General features: G+C 37.5%; 1 protein-coding gene across 5 annotated transcripts in view; it reads right to left on the bottom strand.

Moving 5' to 3' along the window:
* Positions 1 to 15,669, bottom strand: part of LOC143157096 (ATP-dependent translocase ABCB1-like) — a 65,735-nt gene extending 50,066 nt beyond the window's left edge. For 3 of the 5 annotated variants that reach the window (XM_076331591.1, XM_076331596.1, XM_076331595.1), the window contains exon 1: positions 15,492 to 15,669. The gene's annotated coding sequence lies outside the window, so the exon portion shown is untranslated. Of the gene's footprint in view, positions 1 to 270; positions 296 to 15,491 lie in introns of those variants that run through there. The other 2 variants (XM_076331594.1, XM_076331592.1) reach the window with 2 other exon arrangements.
* Positions 15,670 to 18,976: the final 3,307 nt, after the last annotated feature.

The following is an 18,976-nucleotide window of genomic DNA, read 5'->3' as shown; positions in this document are numbered from 1 at the left end:
GTATTTGTATCTGTTTGATAACTAAAGGTCCTTCATTTAATTTCATTTGAATGATATAAGCATTATATTTTCTGCAATTCAGCACAGATATACAAAATAAATGAGAAAGTAGATGTTTATTTAAAAGAATATGCAGTTATTTGGAATTTTGCCAATTTTAGTTATCAGTGAATTTTATTAAATATTAACATTAATAATAATATTAAATAATTAAATAGTAATATTAATTATAATATTAAATATCTCTGATTAAAAATATTATTGACATACTGTGAAGGTTGTTCTTGGTTTGAGTCTAGTCCTCTGGAAGATTATTCAATAATCAGCAGAATTAAGATGGTTAAGGACATGCAGCATGATTGGACTTTCCTCTTCTTACATAAACCAGAGATGACTAACAGCTTTCTCCTGCTTTTTTCCCACTCCCATTGCCTCGCCTGCTTTGGAGAGTAAAGTGTATGCACTTTGGACTCTGTCTCCCTTTTCCTAAAGGGAATATTTAGCAAACAAAGTCCTTACATGCATGCTTATTTCATTGTCACCCGGGAAAACAAGCCCAAATAGTCTATTCTTCCACCAGGAAAAGTTCCCCTTACCTACTGTTGGCTTAATTATGCCTCTTAAAACTCCCAGGAATTCCTCTTTACCTTATTAAAGATGGTGCTGAGTGCTCCAAGTAACTGTTACACTTAAGGATGAATCCATTCTTGAATACACAGTGAGAATGAAACCAAATAACACAAAAGGAGCGTTTTACTCTTTTGTGTCATTTCCCTTCTTCTAAGTCTAATCCAGAAAAACATGACCCATCTAGCCTGAAAGAAAACAGGATTTTCCTACAGTGCATGTCGTTTCTCATTTGAGTAACTGCAGAACAGCAAGATGAGTTTCAGACTCAGTTTAGAAATGGTTTAGAAACAGCTATGGTCAGCAGAAATCTGCTCAATTAGTATCCTTCTGATTTTTGAATGTATGTTCAGATTCTAAACTGAAATGGACCATTTATTTTATTGTGGAATGTATTGTTTTTATCAGTATCTGTAGGCATTACTTCAATGAAAATAACATTTAAAACATTGAAAAGAAATTAATTGCACTTAACTGTTATTTCAATGTATATAGTAAACTAGACATGTTCAACAATTTTACAGAAGTAAAATTAATGAAAAGTTAAATAAAAATCCTTGTCCTAGAAGACAAGTAGTTTTATATTAATTTCTCTGTAGGTCTCCTATCACTTTACTCAAACAAAACTATTTAAACTGATAATTAACCAGAAGAGATAATTTTTCTTCCTTTTATTCATGCATGCCTGTAATCTCAAAATTTTGATAAAACTGAGTATTTTTACAATGTTTTGGAGTACAAAGAATCATAGAATAGTTTGGGTTGGAAGGGACCTCTAAAGGTCATCTAGTCCACCCCCCCTGCCGTGGGCAGGGACATCTCCAACTAGATCAGGTTGCTCAGAGCCCCGTCCAACCTGACCTTGAAGGTTTCCAGGGATGGGGCATCCACCACCTCTCTGGGCAACCTGTGCCAGTGCTTCACCACCCTCAGCGTAAAAAATGTCTTCCTTAGATCTAGTCTAAATCTGCCCGCCTTTAGTTTAAAGCCATTCCCCCTTGTCCTCTCGCAACAGGCCCTGCTAAAAAGTTTGCCCCCATCCTTTTTATAAGCCCCCTTTAAGTACTGATGGGCTGCAATAAGGTCTCCCCAAAGCCTTCTCTTCTCTAGGCTGAACAACCCCAACTCTCTCAGCCTTTCTTCATAGGGGAGGTGTTCCATCCCCCTGAGCATTTTTGTGACCCTCCTCTGGACCCACTCCAACATGTCTTTCTTATGCTGAGGGCTCCAGAGCTGGACGCAGTACTCCAGGTGGGGTCTCAGCAGAGCAGAGTAGAGGGGCAGAATCACCTCCCTCCACCTGCTGGCCACGCTGCTTTTGATGCAGCCCAGGATACAATTGGCCTTCTGGGCTGCGAGCGCACATTGCTGGCTCGTGTCCAGCTTTTCATCCACCAGTACCCCCAAGTCCTTCTCGGCAGGGCTGCTCTCAATCCCTTCATCCCCCAGACTGACCCAGGTGCAGGACCTTGCACTTGGCCTTGTTAAACCTCATGAGGTTCACACGGGCCCACTTCTCAAGCTTGTCCAGGTCCCTCTGGATGGCATCCCGTCCCTCTGGCGTGTCGACCGCACCACTCAGCTTTGTGTCGTCTGCAAACTTGCTGAGGGTGCACTCCATCCCACTATGTCATTGATAGTCTTATCAGAGTCATTAGAGTCATAAGAGTCTTATCAGAGTGAGGATTACTTTTGAAAGTGTAGTTTACCATTGTCAGTCAAGCAAAGTATAAAGGATTAGTAAATATAAGTATTATCTGCTTATGAAAAGTCACCCTGAGATGTTTGCATAGACTTCTATCCACAGCAGTTAATGGGAATACTTCTGGGTTTTAACTTGTGTGCCTAAGTGCTTTGCTGGACTTGATCTTAATGGACTGGTCCAACTATTTCAGTGGGAACTGAATAAAGTTGAATGAGAGACTCTAGAGAAAAGTCAATTAATTTAAACAAATGAAACAGTATACGCAGGTCTTTCACAACAGTTTCACTTAAAGGGAGAATGGACAAAACTACAAGATCTGTCACAACATTCCATTATCTCATTGCAATGTCTCAATGCTATTGCAGTACAATCATGATAAGAAAGTGAAATAGAAATAAATTATAGCAATTTGTACCAGGGTTTCTACTGCCTGCATACAGTAGTGCAAAGAAAATGAAAGACTGTTTTACAGCCAGTTTTATCACACTAGGAGCAGAACCAACTAAACTGATACTAAAAAAGTGGGCAACTTGGGAAAGTACATTTTACATCTACTTAGTAAGCTACAAAATTCTGTTATTTCTCTATAACTTCTGTACTTTGACTTTTCAGTGACATAGCTTCACAGTTGCACAGAATTTGAGGCCAGAAAAAGATCACTAAATCTTTCTTCTAATCTATTGTATCTCATGGTTTGCTATAAATCATTCAGATTATTTCTATGTTAAAGCTGATAATTTAAGTTAGACTATATAATTTCAGCCAGAAGAGATTAAATTTGTGTTGTAAACCAACAACATAAGCATCTGAGGCATCATCACTGCACATTACCTGCACTTGAGTATATAAAAAACATGTAGGTGAACATAGTAGCTGATTCACAACCCAAGATATATGAAAAGACCCAGAAACAATGTAAGTACCAGTCAATCTAATCTGAGGAGAAATACTTTCTCATCCAAAGTCTGACAACCAGTTTTGCCCTAAATATATAAGCAGGATTCATAAACCCAGCATTTGAAAAATATTTTCTGTCTTCCCTCAGATCAGTTATTTGATTAAATCAATAGCTTACCCTCGGCTTTAACCAATCTTTTATGTCACCAAGGGAGATTTCTTTTTAATTCTGTAGGCTGAAGCTCTGAAGCATGAAATCTCTTATAGACATTGTCTGTATCAAATGGACATGGACTTAATGCAAAGTAAAGATGTTCTGGACATCTTGAAAGTGGAGTGTCCTATTCACTCAAAAGTCCAAGAAGAAGGAAAACTTTCTTTTTCTCCTTCTACTTACAAGTCACAAAACTTCCCACAGAAGATGGATTTAAACAGAGATGACCAATTTATGACCTTTGAGCTATTTAAGGCTCATCAACTATTCAAAATTCATTCCCAAACCAGTTTGTTATCCTATGACCAGAAGAAGCAAGGATCTGCTGATATGGGAACTGTTGGACAATTCAAATCCCTTGTTGTACAAGCAAGTAGAAAATGGTTGATAAGGTTCATGCACCTGGATTGTCTAAAACTCTGCGACACATCCATCTCAGCCCTATCCCACAGTGGGTCAGTGGGACTCTATGAAGATAATGACAACTGCAGCTCAAAGAGCTACCTCTTTGAGTTATGTGGTAAATGTCTTAAGAGATTTTAGCCAGTTGAAAATTCTGGAAAGTGACTCATAGGATCAGGAAAGTTGACCTTGTCTAAATTAAAGCCTATACATGAGGAAAACATCTAGTTTTACCTAAAAAATTGCAAATGCTCACAAGTTCCTTGCACCTATTGGCTAGCTGCTTCTATGCTCCATTTCCCTTCACGGAAATTGTTTAGTTCAAAACAGAACAATACCTCTTGGATATTATTACTTCTATGAAGACCTCCATTGTGAGATATTTTTTCTATGTGAAAATACTTATAAATATTCATAAGGTTTACTCAACCCTCTCTTTAAGGTAGCAGCCAATTTCCTTTTGCCTGACATAGTTTTATAGCTCCTGGATTATACTCACACATCTTTTTTAGAATTTTGAGCATAAGAACTTCTTGTGTTTTTGAAAGATGACCATTAGGTCCCTTGAAATATTCTGGAGAGATTGTAATGCTGTAGACTGAGGCAAAATTAATTCCCTTCTCCTACTTGATATAAATGCATGGTTTGAATCATCTCTCTTGGGCACTCTATTGCAATGAGAGATTGTACTGTAACAATAAACTGTGACAAACCTTAAATCCTTCTCTAAGTCATTGCTCTTACAGACCATTCACCAGTCTTGTCAGCATAGCTCTGTTCTTCACAAAAGTGTTTAAGCTGTATTTTGCATGATTATAACACAGTTTTTGGACTGCAGTTAAGTTAGGTAACACAGATCATTCTGTATTGTAACTCACTAGTAATTATTCCAGACTGTTTCCATGCATTTATTCATCTAAATTTACTTATCCAACCCTCTCCTATATGTCAAAATGTCTTAATATTTTATGAACAAACTGATCATAAGTCAGCTTCTGGAATGGCAGAAAAAGGCTTTTGAAAAACAGGGTGCTCATGTTTTGTGGTGAAGTTTCAACTAGTTATGCTTCCAGAAAAGAATTCGTGTTGAGAGAATCTCATCCCACAAATCACATATCGGTTGCATGGGGTTTTTTTGTGTTGTTTTTTTTTTATCTGATGCAAGCCAGCAAAGGGGATGACCAACTGACACATGATATTGGAATAAACACCTGACACAGAAAGTTTAATCTAAGTTTGACATCAGAGTCAAAATACTGTGAAATGATGGCATGATACCTTCAAAATTTTTTGGACAATATCAAGAAAAACTAACCATTTTTTTTAATGCTTATCAATAAAAATAGCAAACAAGACAAGAAACTGAAGCAAATAATTCAAAACCTTTATATATTATAGCCAGAGAAAAGGACACAAACTATTTTTTTCTTTTATTTCCTTTAAAGATGGAGAGTTGGATTTTCCAATAAGCTCCAGGTAGACGAAATGGTGGAGAGGGTCCCAGGAATCCGGTAATGATTCCTCAGTGACATTCAGCCCTAGCATAGGTTAGAACAACTGTGAACAAGCTCTGATTTATGATACCCAGGGAACTCCTGTTCCATTTTAGCAGCCTCTTTCCTGTTAATCAGTGCTGGAAAATAATCCTACTTTGTACAGAAATTTTGCCAACTTGGCCACCATTCTATCAACGAGAATTGTCCTATACGAAGAGAATTATCACACAGTCAGAAAATGACAATTTTGTGTTCCTTGAACTATGCTGTATGCTCAGCCACAAGATACCACCTATAGGAATTGCTAGACATCTTATTTGTCCTGGAATAAGCATGAGGACAAATTAAGTTCTTGTAAGCATCAAGCTTCTGTTTGTGTTTAAAAAGAAAGTCTGCTCTGAAAAGAATGTTTTAATGATATTACAAAGCTTCACTTTTATTGTCTGGTGATTTGATTTGGAGTTAATTGTTTCTTCTAGTAAGGGGAACTGTCACAAACTAAAGGAATGTCACCAGCTTCCTATTAGTAATGTGTCAGTTTTCAGCTTTACAAACTCAGTCTTGTTTCTGAAAGCTTCAAATTTTTTTGGCTTATACTTATCCAACAACAGAAAATCCAGCCAAAACTACAGCTCACTTTGAGAGATATTTCCTATATATGGAAAACAACTTTCTTGGTGTTTATTTATCACTGAAGCTATTAAATGTGACTTGATGATGCACTAATGTGTGAGGAGATAATATTTTTCATAATCATTGCCTGCAATATAGTTGCATTTAAAATGAGATTCTTACTACAGTTATAAGAGAAAAATATAAATACCACTTCGATTAAATACATTTGTCTTAGATTTAGTTAAGATTTCTTAAACTATTTAAAGCAGGATTAAAAAGTTCCATCTTTCTCGAGCATGAGCAGATGTTTTCACCCTCAGCATATCTAGAAAAACAGATGCCTTTTGAATCTGGAAAAACAAGATATATTCATTCAAAGAAATACAGTATAAAACATTAGGGATTTAAAAGTGTTCAGGACTTTATTTCACAGTTTACTGTCTTTAATATACTATATGAAAAATGATGGAAAAACAATAATAAAAGTGACTTTTTGTGCAGCTGGAAAACATTTTTCCCTATTGAAGTTGAATAAAGCATGTATTATTACAGACACATCCAGTTTTTTTTTCCTGATAATTTTTCTAGCCAATGATATGCCTGGTAACATTGTAACAGTACAAGTAACCAAGGAACTTGAATGAACTTTTATCCTTCCCTCACTGAATCACTTTGATTGGACACCATTTGCCATGCACAAAGAGCCTTTGTAAGCTGGATATACACAACTTAAAAGTATTCAGCAATCACTGATTAGTTGCTACACAGAAAAGATAACTGGAATTAATGAAATACTAAACTGAGTGTTAGTATGCTCAGTGCCCTGAATAAGAAACAGAAAAAGTCTTTGCTGGCCAGGAAGTTCTCAGTGAGGTGGGGTAGGGCTGGTTTCTACTGCCCCGGGAATGGATCCTCAGTGTGACTGAATTGCCGCCTTCCAAATCCCTGCTTCTCCCTTAGGATTTTATTCCTTTTCATGATGATGTTTTTCCTCTTGAATCCTTGAACTGCTGCCTAGCTCCATCTCAATAGTCTTACCTCTGTCTGTGATTTTACATCTCTTAACTTGCAGAAGTCCACTCTACCAACTTTTTTGCAGTTCTTGCTCAGAATTTAGCAATTTCCTCACAAGTCTGAGAGGGTTAGGCAGCTGTGTCTTGGATCACAGACAGCTGAACTCCTGAGGAAGTGGGGAAGGAGTTTACAAGCTCAAGTCATTACATATGAGATATATAACAGTATTAATATTATATCCTATACAGAAATCAAAGCTAGTCATATTGACTTATTCCCTTCTACAATACTATTTAAAATTGTATTTTATAAATACTTGCATTCTATTCCATACAATTTGTTAAATGCCTAGACTACACAGGAAACAATGAGAATACAAAACCTGTTGTTCAGCTTCCACCTATTAATACCGAATTCCAAAGTTTTGTTTATTTCTCTATTCTACAGTTACAGTGCATCATATCCCTTACAAATCACAAAAATGAGGAGTGGAAGAGACCTCAGAACGTCATCCCGTCCATCCTCCTTCCTCCAGACCAGATCAACTATTCCATCTGTTGTTCTTGACAGATGTTTGAGTTCTGTCACTCCATTGCTAGTTTCCAAAAACAAAGATGGAAACTTTTAGACTATCTGAATGGTTCGGAAGTTTTTCTGATGTCCAACCTGAATTGCCCTTGAGATAGGTTAGATCTGTTACCCCTTTCCTATCCACAGCAAACATGAGGAACAACTTCTTCCATTCCACTTTGTAGTACTTTTGAAATTTTAATGCTGCTTTCACAAGTGTTGTCTGTCCTCTTGAGACAAAAAACCCCCAGTTCTTATAACCCTTCTGGATAGAGTTTCTGCTGTTAATCTTTGACATTGCTATCCTCTGGACTCAAACTGTTTCACAGGGGTTTTTTTGAGCAAAGTAGCCCCAAACTGGGGTTTATTTCAAAAATAGGCAAATATTTTTAATTTCTATAACTAATTTGACTTTCTTGTGCTGTAGCAGTATGGAAGTATACTTACTTATTTTACTTAATCTTGTATATTGAATTTTGTTACTGTAGTGAAATGACTAAAAATAATCACTTCATTCAGTTCATCTCATAAGAGATTGATTAGGGCACTATGACCATGTTCTGCATGTTAAGTCTTTGACCAGAGTCAAATTGCTTTGTTCTTTTTTGATGTTTACTGTAAAACAAATTATCATATACTGTAAGGTAAATGTGGCTCTACAGGCAATCGTGTTCAGTGCAGACACACACTTGTTCACAAGCTCCAAACCTTTTAAACAGCCATACCCATAGACACTAGGGGTAATGCTTCCTCTTACCAACCACTTCTGCTTCCAGAAACATACTGCCACATGCCACAGCTCTGTCCACTTTACATGCCACAACGCCAATGCATCCCTGATAACAATCCAGGTAGATCCACTAGGAAGATTACAGTTATGATATCAAGATGTGCCTGCATGTGATCAGTTTGCAAGAAATAGTTCTAAAGAGACTGGAGGAATTAGCTCTGTCACAGAGAGTTCAGCGATTAGAACATCAGATTTCTGAATGTTGTGGCCAGCTACATTATGGCTACTGTTACTGAAAAGGCAATTACCTGTAGTCATTCTATTGACCTAGACTAGATGCTCTACTGTCTCGTTAATTTATCTGTATCTTAACTCCCAATTTCCCTCATTCCATAAGGGTTCATTAATGTTAATTTCCACAAATTCATTTCCTAAAGTCCTATCCAATGGCTTATCAGAGCTCCTTATCTTTCACGACACTACCAGGTACAAGCTCCTGGTTTGCTTGCAGTTCTAAGCCATCTTGAGTCCAGGGGCTGTCAACAGCTGAAGCTGGTAGCAGAGAGGATGGAAAGAGATCAGGAAGAAGCAAGCACATTTACATTGATGTCAAGCAAGATACATTTATCTAAGCTTATTCACTACAACTGCTAGTCTCCCTGTGGACTGGTTGTTTACCAGGTATCATTTCCATTTTCTGCTTCCAGTTCCTGGGTACAAGATATGTTTTTACAAAGTGTTAAGCAGCTACTGATAAATATACAATAGCTAATGTTTCTTGGGAATAAAGAAATTTTCCCTCTGTTTTTTTAATTTGATTTCTTCTAGGAAAAAAAAAACAAACCCAAACCTGGAATGTGGCTTATATTTGATACAGAAAAAAGTTTTCTTCACAGAGACCCAAAAATGCCCAAGACTCATAACTTATTCTGGTCTCTAGTCTGCAAGAATTATGATAAATCTATTCTCGCACTACCAAACAGATCAACTCTTTTACAAGCCACAGGCTCTCAAGTCACTAGTGAGCACAATTCAAGTTGCCTCATCATTGACCAAACAGCTGCATAGCGTTTAGATATCAGCTTTTGCTAGCTGACCTGCTTTATCCTATACATTTCATGCTTTTTAAAGGATAGAAAAGTTGTCTTCCCAAGTCAGTAAAACATTCTACCTCATTGACAACTCTGCTATATAAAAATCTAAATGAGTGCCAGTTCTAGAAGAACTCCTAAAATCATTTAACTGTCTTATCTTCACAGCAACTACTCCATATATTTATTAAGCAGCCACCATAGGGTACAGTATTATAGTGCTTGATATAATTTTGTTAATATCTATACTACAATAATATTGTTATTTTATTTAAACTTATACCAGTATTCTAAACTAAAACTACTTTCTTACCTATTAAAAATACCATTTTTCTCTGTTCTTTCTTTTCAGTCAAAACTCACTCTGGTTCTGACAAGCTGGCACATCAGAAGATCATTAAAATGTATTCTGATTCCAACAAGGTTTATTGCTCTACTCGCAAATATTATCCATATCAAGGGCAAAACAACCTTTTCCCATACATTTCCCATGGAAACTTGAATTTATTAGACTTCTGCCTTGCAAATCCAAATTTCATCTTTTTTCTTATTTATTTCTTACTCATTTCTAAGCATAAACTTTGTATAAAAGTGACGTACCATATTAAACAGCAACATGAAATTTAAGAAGTGCTAAGCATGGCCAAACTCATACAGTAATATTAGTAAACAGAGACCTTCCTGCCCAATAAACAGCAGAAAGAACCAATACAAAGTATTTAACTAATCAGCAAGCCTCAGAGGTACTTCCCCAATGCTTTCTCACCATCCCTGCATGGACTGTGAAATCACAACATGATTTCTTGTCTACTTCCCAGACAGAATGGGAGATGAAGGCTGTAGGTCAGAGCCAGGAGGACTGGTGGGTGGCTCCACAAAAAGTTGATGTTCACAGGGACTCCTGAAGCCCTTCACTTGATCTGAAGGAACACAGTGACCCCTGCTCATATTCCAGTTTCCTCACCCTTTGCACTCAAGACTTCCTCCTTTCTGACTCAACCCTGAGTCACTACCTCTGCCCAGTTTACATTCTGCTTGCCCACAATGAGACATGACCTTGTGTGAGGGTCATGACACTAAATGTAATTCCTTGGTTTCTTTTTATAGTCAGCAACAAATAATGAATGATTAACAGCTCATCCTGACTGAATAAAGTGTTCAGAGCAGCCCTGTTTTCCATGTCACCATTCACTGAGAGCAAGTGATTTTGTTAGTATGGAACAACGTTCAAGGAAGCAACTCTCATCAGCTCATTTGAGCACTTAGTCAAACTGAGATACTTGCTACTGTAAGAAAAGGCCTATATCCCTTGTGTTCAGTGTCTGCACCTGGCACACTAGGGATGCTGTTCCAGTAGAAATTAGAGATCCTAAGGCCCACTTCCTAAGGATCCATGGGTTCCCCCTGTGGGCAAGGTATGCTTATTAAATACTACATGGATTCCTTGATGGGAGCATCCTCTGGGGCTCCTTGTATAGTCAATACTATGAAGCAGAACTGAATTTAGAGAATGTTTTAAACTACCTCTGGTGAGTATCTATGGGACTTGGTGGCATGCAAACAAAGCCTTTTATCTAACCACTAGAGGAAATGATCTGGTAGTGATTCCATGTCATGGGCCATTTGCAGAAGACATTATAGCATTTTCCATGGTGTCTGGGGACAGATATATTGCTAGGTTACCCCAAATCCTAAAGAAGATAGATGATTTCCGCAGTGTTCATGCATGGCTGGCAATCAATTCATGAAGAAGTCCATTGAGTTGGCAGTTATAAGCAGGTGTGACCAGAACAAGGCCAAGTCCTATAACCAAAACTGTTTCCATGGTATGGTGCCCATGAGGGAGGAGAACATATCTGCCTTGTTCAAATAATAAAAAAACGTTATTTACGGAACATCTCGGCAACACATTAGCAGAGAAAGATGCCTATTACTGTGTGTGACAGGACCAGGAAGAATTTCTCACACACCAATTGGATAGTCCAAATCTAATGTGTATGTGAAATCGCATGTTTACAAGAACAAAAATTATTTGAAATGTGGTACTTCATCTTGTCCCAAATATACCTGTGACAAATACTCTTTTGGAATACTGGTATGGTGGGTCACTTCACAGGACAGAATTACCACCTACTTTCCTAATTGATTTCCACCTATATTCATATTTCAAGTAGACTGAACTATTTAAGAGTGGTAGGTCTTTCAAGGAAAGTATAGGTACATGGTTCTGTAAGGCCTAAAAATGAAGATAAGTCTATAGCATCATGAGTGCATGTATGGTCTTTTCATATACTGGGGGTTAGATTGGGTGATTACGCTTAATTTGTTAGAGTTCACCTTGTTCCAGTGAAATCTGGCACCCGCACCAACAATTTCCTCTGGTTCACAAGAGGGTGAAGACGGGCAGACAGAATAATGCTTACTCCAAGATTTCATAGTAAGATGTTCCCCATAAACATTTTAACCCCAAGAATGGGTAGAAGTTATTATCCTGTTTCTTTTTATATGCCACCACTATGGTAGTGCTCAAAACATCCTCTGTGCTAGCACAATATTAATATTAGTGGCTTATTCTGATAATGGTAAACTGAGTAAACTGGTCTCCTCCCAATGGATCACATGGATACAGATAAGGACTTGACTGTTGTGCCATATCACTAGTCATATATTAGTGTTAAACCATGATAGAAAATAGAGGAAAGCAATAATGACATTGTTCACCTATGAAAATCCCCTTTCTTCTTCACATGTATTTATATGAATATATGGAAAAAGAGAGGGGTGAACAACAGAAAAAAGAAATATGCATATATATCTTCTATATCAGCAAAATAGGAGTAGAAGTAACAGCAAATGTTACCAAAACCCTCTGTTGTGCATCAACTTTGATCTAGATGATAATAAAAACAGTCAGACTTTTGTCTCTCTTTTGATCTGGGTATATAATACTAGTCTAATGGTGTTTAAGAGGAGGTTCTCAGTTTCTGATTGCTAGGTTTACCTTATAGTTTTTGCAGTGAACCATTTACTACCTTGAAGACAGATACTGAAAGTTATACTGTACAGATGGATTCTGCACACTCAGAGAGCCCTTTTACTTCAATAGCTGTCACCCAGGACACAACTGTCAACTATATATAATGAATATATTAATATTTCTCTATCTAGAATAAAACAGGGATATATGGGAAACTCAGTCCACAACTATACTGAAAATTCATGTTAATGTGAGAACAAAATAGGCTTTTGTGATCCACTTACACAGTTACAATCAAAAGACTGGTAAAAACAGAACTCAGTGCTGGCTACTCCTGCTTGGTTGCATTGCTCCTAAAACTTGGGAGATTATAACAATAGCAACTGACTGCAGAGCAAGCAAGAGTAATTGCTTAAACCTTGAGGCCACTGAATTCAGAAACTTGTAAAATGGGGCTTTCAGGCCTTAAGGTCTAGCTTTCCTTTACTGGTAAAGATTGCACAGCCTTTAAATACACTGCCTCAGAGTGAAGTATGATTATCAGCTACGTTGCAGGAAGAATCTCCTGTAAGAAATTTGGTAGGTAGATGTCTCAGAACAGCTACCTGAGCACTGAAAGGAGAATTGGCTAGCAGGTTATTCCACCTAGAAGAACACTATGAGAGTGTAAAATCATATGAATCATGGAAAAATTGTTGGGACTGGCATCTGGGGAAGTATCTGTTTGAGTTAATAGAACCACAGTGCCTTTAAAGTAGCAGCAGTACAAGGGTTAAGTCAGCAAGAGTAATTCTGGGACCTGTGAATCAAGCAGAAACACAATGGGAGGAGCTGCAAATTCAGCTTCAACAAATGGGCAAGGTAATGAAGGTAAGAAGGAATGCAAGAAAATCTCAGTCCTGTGGATCTGTCAAAAGGTCTGCACATAGTGTAATTTTCAGAAATATGGTCATAAAGGACCCACAGCCTCCATTTAAAAATACAGATCAAAAGGAACAGAAAAGGGAAAACAGTCCTGAGTGTGGGTTTAGCTCTTTGTGTAAAAAGAGGTGGTAACAATAACTGCAGAAGACCCTTGGAGAACATGATAAAAACTTCCTTTAGGGAATACCAGTGAGACTGCAGGAAAGCAACATGGTAAAGTTTGAGAAAAAGAGGCAAAGATATGAGAAAATGGGATAGAATCCATTAATTCCTTGCTGGCTTCTTTTGTCAAGCTAACGAAAAAAGATGATGAGGAGGAACGAAAACTACAGAACATAACAGGTCCCTCTCAGTGAAGCCCTCAGGCATCATCTCTTCCTCTCAGTAATAAAGACTAGGGACACTTTGCTGTCTACCTGCCCCTGATCTAGTGGTAAAATTACAATATAACCAATGCAAATAGCCAATAACAGTATTAGTACTGGGTGGTCAGGGAAAGAACATTAACTACCACTAGGGCCGTGATGTTAATTGATACCATAGTGTCAATAAACACTCTTCAATGAATATTTGTTCCAGCTGGAACTCAAGAAAGTAGAAAAAAGATAAAACTTGTATTATATGCATGAAAGGATGTTCAAGCCCCGGTATTAAGACCTCTGCCTGCGGTTAAATAACTGCCAAGTTCAGGAGTTCCTTCTGAGTATAGGAATGGGAGGATCCCTTTTATAAACAGCAGGGAATTATTGGCACAGCCTGGTTGAAACAATTAGCTGCAGATTTTGCTACAGATGTTTGTGGAATTGGGGCTGACCAGTGGGAGGTGAGGGTGGAGTGATTCCTGCAAGTCATTGATGCTTTGTTATTAAGAATCCGGAGGAAGTAAAAACAGTAGATATTTGGGTAACAGAATTTCCTCAAGTTTTGTGTGTCCGTAAGTTAAAATGTGGAAAAATAGAAGTTGTGTATTAGTTGAAGGTCCAGATCCTCCTTCCCAAAAAACAATATCAACACCCGCAAGAAGCAGAGGAAGGACTCCAACTCACCATCAACATGTTTACTGGAAAGCGAGGTCGTAGTACAGAGACCTATAATTTTAACATCCCATTTTGTCCAGGGATAAAAGCAAAGAAAAAAGCCTAAAAGTGGATTTTTAACACTTAAATAAGGTAGCCACCTCTCAGGTTGTTTGTGGTGGAAAGATGCCTCAAATTCTTGCAGCACTAAACAGAATATCTCACTGATTTTTTGTTATTGACTTAGCCAATGCTTTCTTTGCAATTCCACTAGCAGAGCAAAGCTGGTAAAAACAAGCATTTACCTGTGAGGGAAAGCAATATTTTTTTATCCATGTACCTCAAGACTTTCAGATCAGATGTATCAAATGTGGATGAAATTACCATCAAAATGTGTTATGTCATATCATACATGGATGATGTGTTGGTACATGGAAAAACTGAATTGAAAGTCCAGGAGTATACCCAAGAAGTAATCAGCATTACTCAAAACACAGGCTTTAAAGGTAATCATGACAAAACTCAGTTGGTACAATCTGAAGTGAAATACTCAGAAATAGTTTTAGGTCAGGAAGGGAGGGTGATGCTGGGATCACCAAATGGTAGAACTGACTATGAGAGTCCATGCCCCCACAGTAATAATTGCATTAGATTCACTTTTGGAATTGCTTACATTTTTGTGAGAATATCCTTACATTTGCAGAAATCAGTAAACCACTAATCAAATTAGTGAAGAAATCTCACAAACAAGAATGGAAAGAACAGAAAGAAGCAAAACTCCACTAATTCAAACCCTGGCCATCAGATGCCCAGATTCTTCTAATGTTCAGCTGGCCACTACCGATCTAGACCTTGGGACCGTGCTATTTCAAGAACACAGAAATAAGATGCAAGTTACAGCCTTTGCTTTGAGAGTCTTAAGATCAGTGGGAAAGAACTCTATCCCGTATTAAAAACCAGGTTTAGCATTGGCATAGGCAATGAGCTTTGGGAATACAACACTAGAGGCTGTTTTGCAGTAGTACATATCACACGTACTCCACTAAAGTACATAATCAGTGGAAAAGTACAAAATGGATATGTATCAAACCCTAGGTTAGCTGGATGGACATTGGCTTTTATAAACCAAGAGCTTTCTGTAGAAGATGACAAGATTTTATCACCAGCTCTATATGGCTTTTAACCTCTAGAACAGAACATAAGTGCCCTTTACCTGTTTATGTGTCTCTCACCAGATAAAAGCTCCGTTGCTGACTTCGTGCCACAGGATATTCAGTGTGGTTCACAGATGGGTCCAGTTTTTATCAAAATGATGGAAAATCCTTAATTAGATATGCTGCAAGCCCTGTGAAAAATAAAAAGAGCTGCCTGCCTTCGCTCTGCACAAGCAGCAGAACTACAAGCTCTGCTAAGAATGTTAAAAGAGGAACCTAAAGGAAATGATCCGGCTTTGTACACAGTTTCAGACCAGATAGATCAAGCTTTAACTATTTGGCTACCAACGTGGAATAAAGATGACCTACAAACACAGAATGGAAATCTGGTAGCCTATCAATCATGGAAAGGAAATCCTGAACATAGTTTAAAAAAAGCAGAGAGGAAAAAAATATGCAGGTCATGTAAAAGCATACCAAAAGGAAAAATAGAGAAACAGCAGTCTTGGAATAGTCAAGCAGATGCCCTTGCCAAGGTTGTGGTGGTCCCAGTAGACTTAACATTTGAAGAAACACCCATTTTGAAAACAAAACAAAGAAAATTATACAAAGCAAGGTATCAAAGACCTAGCCACTTTACAACATGGAAATGAGGAAATTGAGGGGCGATTACTATAGAAGTTAGTAGACAAGTGAAGCATAGAGAGCATAGCTTGGCCAGATAACAAACGTGTAGATGGAGAGCACTATATACACTTCAAGTAGATTTGCTTCAATAGGTGCATGAACAAGATTGTGTAGGGGTTGCTTGAATGCAAAAAGGAGTATTAGAAGATAGCTAGTTGGCCGAACATGAAGACAGATGGGTACATAACTGCTTAACTTGTGCTGTGGTAAATACCCCCACTAAGAGAAAAATAACATTAAAACATTAGAGAATTCATGAACCACAGGCTAGGATACAAAGAGACTACACTAGACCATGTGTAGTCCCATCTTAATCCCACCTACCATGCAAAGTGGGATTAAGTATTTTGTTTGCTAATACTAGATCCACTGACAAAATGGGTTGAGGTAGTTCCAGTAAAGAAAGATACAGCCAAGTCTACCCCAGTGCAGGCATTTAATGTTGTATTTTCCAGATGGAATTTAAACCAATAAATTGATTTGGAGCAAGGAACATATTTTCCAGGGCAAATCATCAAGGAATCATGTGGAGGCCTGGGAAGAAAAGAAAGGTTCCACATTGCTGGGAACTCTCAGTTCAAGGTAAATTGAATGTCCCAATGGGACTATAAAAATAGCCAAAATGGTGAAAACTACAGAAAAGTTTGGGATATCACATCATCTTGTCATTTTAATGACCTGTGAACCACAACAGCTTCTCACAAGTTCACATGATTTAGAGCTATGCCTGGGAGAAAAAACTGCCTAATGTTTTCACTGAAGAATGGATACAGACCCTATCTAAACACTGGAAATAGATTAATGTTGTTATAGCAACTCAACTGGGAAGGAATGCTCAATGCATGGATAAACAAACAAGAACAAACCACTACTCTGCAGAATGGCAAGAAGGATGGAAAGTAATGTTCCGTATTTTCCATGCAAGTTTACAGTCTAAACTGTAAATGGGATGGACTAGTTCCAATTATAAATAAAGCAGGACCTTATGCATATCAAGTAAAACTCCAGAATGGAAAAATGCCTAAGTAGTTCCAGTTTCAATTTCAATTATGGGAATGTAAATAAGTTAACAAAAAGCAAGAATGTTATGTTATATATGTTGCTATTAAAATTTAACAGTGAGTAAGGCGTATCAGAAGCCTCACCAGAATCAGCAGAAAGGCTATTAAAAGAAGCAGCATAAATTAATTGTTAGGCTTTGTCCGAGTGAAGTTCACATGCTTTTATTTTTATTAATAATTGCATATTAATAATTACGTTAGGTTCAAAATTGTGAATATTTGTTTGTGTTACAAGGGAGTAGCAAGCACCCTGCTTTTTGTTGATAACAGACCCTACCTTTAGTGGCAATGGAAAGCTCTTTTGTACCAAAGAGCATGAAAACACTGGACACGTATCTCCACTACTTTAAAATTATGGGACATAAGTGTAAAGGCTAAGCAATAGCATCTACGTTCCATGATGCCAAAATAATCTTATGATTTTAACAAATGTCTCTGATTTTAAGGGAATGTATTATGGGGGCTTGAAGCAGTATGCAAATTAACTTGGATATTTTATTTCTACTTACTTGGCTAAAAATCAAAATAACCTACATTTGTGATGGAACCTGAACAACCACACCAACTGAAGTATGAGTGGAAAACACCAGAGATGGTTAAACCAAGTGCGAAAGCCAGAAGTGAAGTAGAAACTGAAACAAAACAGAAAAAAGGTCAAACGTGTTTAGTTCACAGAGTTTTGTTCTTGCTGTTGTTTAACTTTTTAAACCAAAGATTCCAGTTGAGAGACAATTCACAATTTTAGGAATACAAGATACTGCTCAGTGGCAGCAAATTAATAGAGTGCATATTACTGTGAACAAAGCATTTACTTTGACTTTTCCAAGGCAGAACAGATATACTCCTTTTATTAAAGAGACATTTGTAGCATTGACCCAGAAATGGATTCCATATGATTGAGTACAACATACCAAAAGTGTTTAGGGATACCATTTTAGAGGGAGCGGAAGTTGTAACTGGAATTTTGGACACCATTGATGTAGAAACTTTGACTAATAAGTTATCAAAATTGGGGCATATTATATGCAACATTCAAAACCCATGAAGTAAATACATATATAAATACATCTTTGAATGTTATTTACCTAAGATTTAACAATGTCATATGGGAATCAAAATGTGGATAGAAGTAGCAAAAATATTAGTTTTATAGAAAGAAAAGTACTGGAACTGGAAAGTGTATTAACATTGTTAAACTACTAACGGCATAGTAGATTCTGTGAGCAATAATCACCAACACACAAGTTATGGGACAGTCAGTGTGCAGGATTGAAATGGGATAGAACTATGATTTTAGCAGAAATGAAAGCCAAGATACTATACAGGAGGCATAGAGATGATTGTAAAACAGCACATGCACAACCTGCATTGCTATTGCCTGAAGAGATCTATCAGTCACTGCACAGAAACTAAGTAGCATTACTGAGAGTGTATTAACAGATTTGGAAAGGCACTGTAAGAAATGGGGTTATAGCCACTGGGGCCTGTCCTACTGGAATGCAGTCTGAAGAAGCCCCCACAATGGACATAGAACGTTGCTCCTACAATAGCAGTAACTACTTGTATGTGGAGTCAATTAGCAGTTAATGATTCTAGGATCTATGACACCAGATATGGATACACATTATTGTTTCTCTGCATCTGTTTCGGTAGGAATTGCCAGAAAACTGTGCTATGTGTAGAGAAATAAGTGTGCAACATTTCTCATCTATCTAATTTAGGGTAAACATTGTAAATGTTCACCCGTATCACCAGAATATAATACCCAGAACACCACCAACCTGGGGCTAATTTGG

The sequence above is a fragment of the Aptenodytes patagonicus genome, chromosome 2 (genome assembly GCF_965638725.1).
Source record: "Aptenodytes patagonicus chromosome 2, bAptPat1.pri.cur, whole genome shotgun sequence".
In the NCBI taxonomy this organism is placed as follows: Eukaryota; Metazoa; Chordata; class Aves; order Sphenisciformes; family Spheniscidae; genus Aptenodytes; species Aptenodytes patagonicus.
The sequence above is the reverse complement of the archived record's forward strand: the minus strand, read 5'-3'. Positions and strand labels throughout refer to the sequence as shown.